Below are 6,216 nucleotides of genomic sequence, written 5' to 3'. Positions count from 1 at the left end.
GAAAATAAAGAAACAGTCGAGGACAAGTGTAGACAGATAGTAGTGTCTGTTAATATGCACGACCTACAACTAAACGTGTTGATTGACACCGGTGCAGAATTGAGTGCTGTATCTGGGAAAATATTTTGAGTTACTGAAAGACAGACCTGGCATCGTAGTTATGCCAGTAACAGGAGTGAAAATTATCGGTGCTACTGGGAAGGCCAGTAAACCGGTCACAAAACAGATTTTTGTCAACTTCGAGATATGTGGGGCACGATTTGAACAAGAGTTTGTCGTCGTGCCAGACTTAACTACGGAAGTAATTATCGGGTTAGATTGGCTATTAAAGTACCGTGCAGTGATTTACTGCGAAAGCAAAACTTTGACATGTACGTCCCAAGATAAAACAATAGTAGTTAGTTTTGACGAGGCAGGAGACGGTGTGCATAGGCAATACCAGCCTATACACATTGTTAACTGGCCGGATGACATTGACGTAGGAATGAGTTTGAACTGCCATAACATGAGGAATTTCGGCATTGACAAAAGTGTAGAAAGTGAATTGGAAGAGATAATCAAATTCCCTCCACGGATTAACATTAGTATTGGTGTGAAAAAAGATCGTTTGCGAGAAGTAATGAAGCTAAAAGCCGATGCTCGCATACGTCGTCATGACGCTAAAGTGCGTTTTGCTAAGTTTGCAATCGGAGACTTAGTACTTGTAAAAGCTCATCAGAAATCGAGCGAGATAGACCATGAAAACTCTAAATTTAAGTTTGTTTATAATGGACCATATAAAGTCATTGGTATGCCTCACACAAATGCTTACGGAATATTGTAGACTTGAAATTGTACCAACCTAGGATCGATTAGTACCACACAATGGGTAATTTATACAGTATGTAAAATAGAGTGTAAGATTTAACGATTTGCTAGATTGCCATGCTTTTGACTGACCAAGGTCATTAAAGAAGTTGTAATTAATAAGTAATTAATTTTGATTAATCAATTTAATTTTAATCAATTTAATCATGATCTAATCAACTGAAAAATCCAAGCTGCTAGTTTAAGTTTTCAGCTGAGTCACAGTAGATTAAGGAATGTAAATATGATTTTGTAAATAGCTGTAAGATTTCATAAATATGTGATTTACTAGTCATTGCCGATGTACTTAGACGCTGTTTTAAGTTTCAGGCTAGTACATGCGTGTGATGATGGACAGTGTTGAGTTATCCACTGTGATAGTATTAAGGGACTCCTTGAGATTACTCGGGAGTGAGTTTTTCCTAAAGAATTCAGTGAAACGGACGTTCTGGAAAGGCCGTCACAAGGGCGAGTGAGATCAAGCGTGCCGCACACGCGGGCGCAACAATACTGGCGAGGCGAGCCGCTGTCGGCTCTTGTGCCGCTGTTGGCTCTTGGGCCGCTGTCGGCATTCTTTGTACTTGCGAGTACGGAAGGCGGAATTGTTTTTCTTCCTGGACAGCTGAAAGAATTCTACTGTCAATATTTATGTTTTTTTCGATCTGATGTGTGTTATTTTCTTGTTTAGCGTTTAATGGACTCCCATGACGAGAATATTAATTATGAAAGGGTTATGTAAAAATGTGTATTCTATGTAATTAATTATTAATTTGCGTATTTTGATCTACCTGTTTTTATGACCATGTACTCTGATTAATTTTGTAAATAGTATTCCATTTCTTGATACTGTTGGGAATTTTGACAATTTTAGAATAGCTAAACCATTTTCTATGTTTTCTATGAATTTTAATATGTTGTCAACCTGTTTTATTTTGTGCAAGATGACAGAGTGGAATAAGATTAGGAGTGTCTCCACTCAATTATTATGGTCTAAAAATTGATTTATGCTTAATTAGACGAATGCTAAACTTTTGATGATGTTTTGAGCATATGCATTTCCGCTGTTTCTTTTTTGGGACATTTTCTGAGTCTGTTTACGTTACACGAACATCCTCAGACAATGTGGGGCACGTGTAACGCCGGAAATGCATATCCTCCTATTTTCATCTATTGTACTATTATTTTTTTTCCTTGTTTTGTTACCTCAAGATATGACATTTCTGTCTCTTTATATATTGTAATTGTTTTACTGTTTGTATATATATATATATTTATGCACTTATGTCGATGTATAATTGGTTTGTTTCGTAAATATTATTTGTATTTTTACGCTGGGTCTTGCCTAGGGAAAACTGCTATCGAACGATTACATCGATGGGTCGTGTGCAGAATCAAAGTGTGTAGGATCTTTGGGAGTGTTAACTCTGCCGCGTGGGGCGCGGGCAGTGGGAGTCTGGCGGGAGTAGCGAGTGGAGCAGGTGTGTTGTGTGACGCTCCCGCGAGTTGCCGCGCTTTCGGGGTTTGGCAGCATGTAATTGCGCTCGACTCGCGATGATAGTTTCTGACATGGTGTCGCGGACGGGAAGCATTAGCTGGCGCACATCAAGAGCCCGTTTCGCCTGGTGACCGTGTCGAGAAGAAGGCGCGCCAACATCCAGCTTCTGCAACAGCGACGGCCGACAATGAGTGACTGTCGCCACCTCCTCGATCGACGGCTTCGAACCTTCAATAAACCAACAAGGAAGACTGGAAGCACGTAAAGTTTTAGAACTGTATGGCAGACCTCAGCTTTTAATCTTGTTCCATTTGCCTCGCAAAATTACAGCAACTTAGCATGAGCCTTTGTTGCTCATTGTCCCAATTGCATTGCCAAGCAGGGTCCCTTCCTTTTCCGAAATGAGCCCGAGGGTCGTTGAAATTCAAACGCCAGCATCATTCGATTTCACTGCTTTAATTTCAAAGTTCAGCTGGCTACAATATTTAAATTGCACAAGCACAAATTAAGAGTGCGAGTTTTGTTACCGTATTTTAGTTACCTGTGACTGCAGCTCAGCTTGGTACGTACTAAATTTTACTATTGTTAATTGTTCAGAATCATTTAATTCAAGTTCAAAGTTAAATCTCTTCTTTCTAAATTGCGTAGATTCAAGTAGCTTTTGAAATGATTGTTGAGGTAGTCCAAGACTAACCGTATTTTACTGAATTTCGATGTGCTTCAGAAAGAAAGCTCACTATTAACTTCAGTCACTAAATTAACTTTCGATTTTCCGGTTTTAGTAATTCTTTTGCTAAATTAAGTCAGAGTGTAGCGAAATTTATTACTTCTGACAAACTTTCAGTTTTCACACTACACGTGTCAACCTTCAGTTGCCACGCTTCTAGTGCTAATTATATGTGTAATAACTTTTCTTTTTCAGTTACTATAGTAATTGTCCTTAGGACTGGCGACCGTAATTTCCCCCAAATCTCAAATACCTAATTACCGATAGTTAATTGTTAACGTAACGGCTGCACATTTACTTTCCTTATTAACTTTACCCCTTTTCAAAATTAATTTCCACCAGTTTCATTAGCACATTTCCTTTCATTTAGATGTAACCCTTTCCTCCCTCTTTACCGACAGGTTAACTTCGGTGACGATTGCTTTTCCAAAACTCCCATTAGGTACACGCGGTTTCATTTTTCACTGTCATTAAGGTCGGTAAGTGAGGGGGAGGTTACAGCCTTACATTGGAACATGAACTTTGGTGGTACTTAAGTTTATTGGCCTACCTGTGGGCACTGAACGCTCATCTGCTCCGCAACTTGTTGCTACCAGGAATAATGATGTGACTGTTAAAAATCAAATTTAATTAATCGTACTTGCTATGTGCAGTGCAAGATAGTATATTACCATTTTTCATAACCGCTTGTCAATGCACAGTTCGCGATGTGCAATGCGATTGAGGAAGTAAATGAAAATGGTTCAAATGGCTCTGAGCACTATGGGACTTAACATCTGTGGTCATCAGTCCCCTAGAACTTAGAAGTACTTAAACCCAACTAACCTAAGGACATCACACACATCCATGCCCGAGGCAGGATTCGAACCTGCGACCGTAGCGGTCGCTTGGTTCCAGACTGTAGCGCCTAGAACCGCACGGCCACTCAGGCCGGCTGAGGATGACACGGCGGCCGGTCGGTACTGTTGGGCCTTCTTGGACTGTTCAGGCGGAGTTTCTTTTGTATATGATCGAAAATTCATTTTAGAGGATCGTTAATGTAGCTTGCAATAAATTTTGTATATTACGTTCTCCCCAGTGTTTTTCAGGAGTTCGTATTACTATAATACTTCGTGCAAACGATGTAAGGACAATGTGTTACTTGCACTTTTTCCAGCGGATAGAATAGTTCATCATCTTGCAGGGGAGCGTCTGGGATATTATTATTTCTTCTTATGGTACTGCAGATGATAAACTTTCAACCCTGCTGAAGGGCATATGTAATGTGTGACGCTGACAGCCTATAGGATGAACTGGTACCCTTCGAAAACGTACTCAGTGAAAATGGAGGCACTAACCGTTAAATTTATAGGATTCTACAAGCGAGAACGTCAGACCAACCAAAGAAAAAGCAAGAAGAAAGAGATGGAAAAATCTACGGCTTTTCTGCCGTTTGTGGGAAATGTTTTTACCCAAACTGCCAGAATAATGATAAAGTACATAAAGTACGTATGATCTTCTTGCCACGGGCCAAGATAGCATCTCTTCTGAGATCTGTGAAAAATGGTCTACTTTCAATAAAAGCGGGTATAAATAAAATGCCTTGTCGTTGTGGTAAGAGGTACGTAGGACAAACAATACGCATCACGCGAGAGCGGTGCACAGGTCAACAGCGACACACCAGCGTTCTGCAGCTGCTCAACGTTGTACTCGCACAGGCCATTCAGTGGACTACGGGGACGTAGAGGTACAGGCCACAGCCTCATCCTATCGGTACTCAGTAGTTCAGGAAGCTGCGCAAACACGATTGACAGACAGCCTCCTCAACCGAGAGGAGAGTTCCCAGTTCGACAAATCATGGAAACCCTTTATTTCACGTCTGCGCCGCTGGAGGAATATTGTTCTGAGTCTCTACTGCCAGGCATTCCAACAAATGCAGTCCATTTTAATAATCACGCTCATCATTAGTGAGCTCTATGAATTTGCTGACTCTATTTCACTCTTACTAGGGTACCGCGCCAATTCGTCACCACCGATTTCTACCGAATTCGGTGCACATTCAGGGCTAGGCTAGGAATGAAAGTGACAGAAGTGGACGTTCCAGATTGTCACGCGTTTGGAAAAAATAGAATTTTTACGCGGGTCGGGCGAGACATGAGCCCTTTGTCTTAGCGTAGTTTTCAGGGGGCAGTTAGAGCAGCGGGAAGAGTACAAAACGGCAATCTGAGGATCCTGGCATCGATTCCCTGTCCGGTAACTACTTTTTATTTTCAATTTCTACGTTACTTACACCGGAAGCAAATCGAGATAACGCTCAGTATAGTGTATTTGATGTGATGAAACCCTACGCGCAGGAGAACAAATTTCTTCTATTGAATGACTCGTGGGGAGGGCATCAAACTCACAATTATACGACGAGGATTTTGGAAAAGTAATTCCCCACCCCCCTTCTCCTCCAAATGGACTTTGCTAGAGCCACCCTGCGATGTCCAATTTTATCGTCCGCTAAAACATTTGACCAAAGAGCATCAAAACTGCTCTTATCTCGTCCAGAGAAAAAAAAATCACGTTCTGAGCAGACTGCTTCAAAATACATTCCGCTGTACGTCACTAGCTAATCTCAAGAATATTTGGCGAAATGATGCGCTATGTGTGGTTTGCCGACGAACTACGCGATGAGAGACAACCTTTTATGAATGTAAGCCGAGTATCTTTTTATAGCAACTGTAAAAGAACAATGTAACGGCTTTATAAGGAGTGTAAGACGCCGAGAAAATTGCTGATTTCCCTGTATTACGATGAACGTTAATCCAGAATGTGTAAATCATCAACTGCAAAAAAAATAAGTGTCTAATTTTATATACGAAGTTTTCGTGCACGCCTTACAACCCCTTTTGGAAATTTAATTGCAATCCCACACTTTCCTTTGCCCTTTGTTCTATGAAAATATCAACAAATACAATACAGTGAGCATTATTTCGGTTGATGAGTTCTTCTCGTACGACACAAAATTAATCGTAGGTGATTTTAATGCGAAGATAGTGAAGGAAGAAGCATTCCGGCCTACAATTGGGAAAGAAAGTTTGCATAACATTTCGAATGATAATGGCACAAGAGTGGTTAATTTTGCTGTTTCAAAAGACATGATTGCGGAGAGCACATGTATCAG

This window comes from Schistocerca americana, chromosome 7 (genome assembly GCF_021461395.2).
Source record: "Schistocerca americana isolate TAMUIC-IGC-003095 chromosome 7, iqSchAmer2.1, whole genome shotgun sequence".
Classification (NCBI taxonomy): domain Eukaryota; kingdom Metazoa; phylum Arthropoda; class Insecta; order Orthoptera; family Acrididae; genus Schistocerca; species Schistocerca americana.
Note: the sequence above shows the minus strand (reverse complement) of the source record.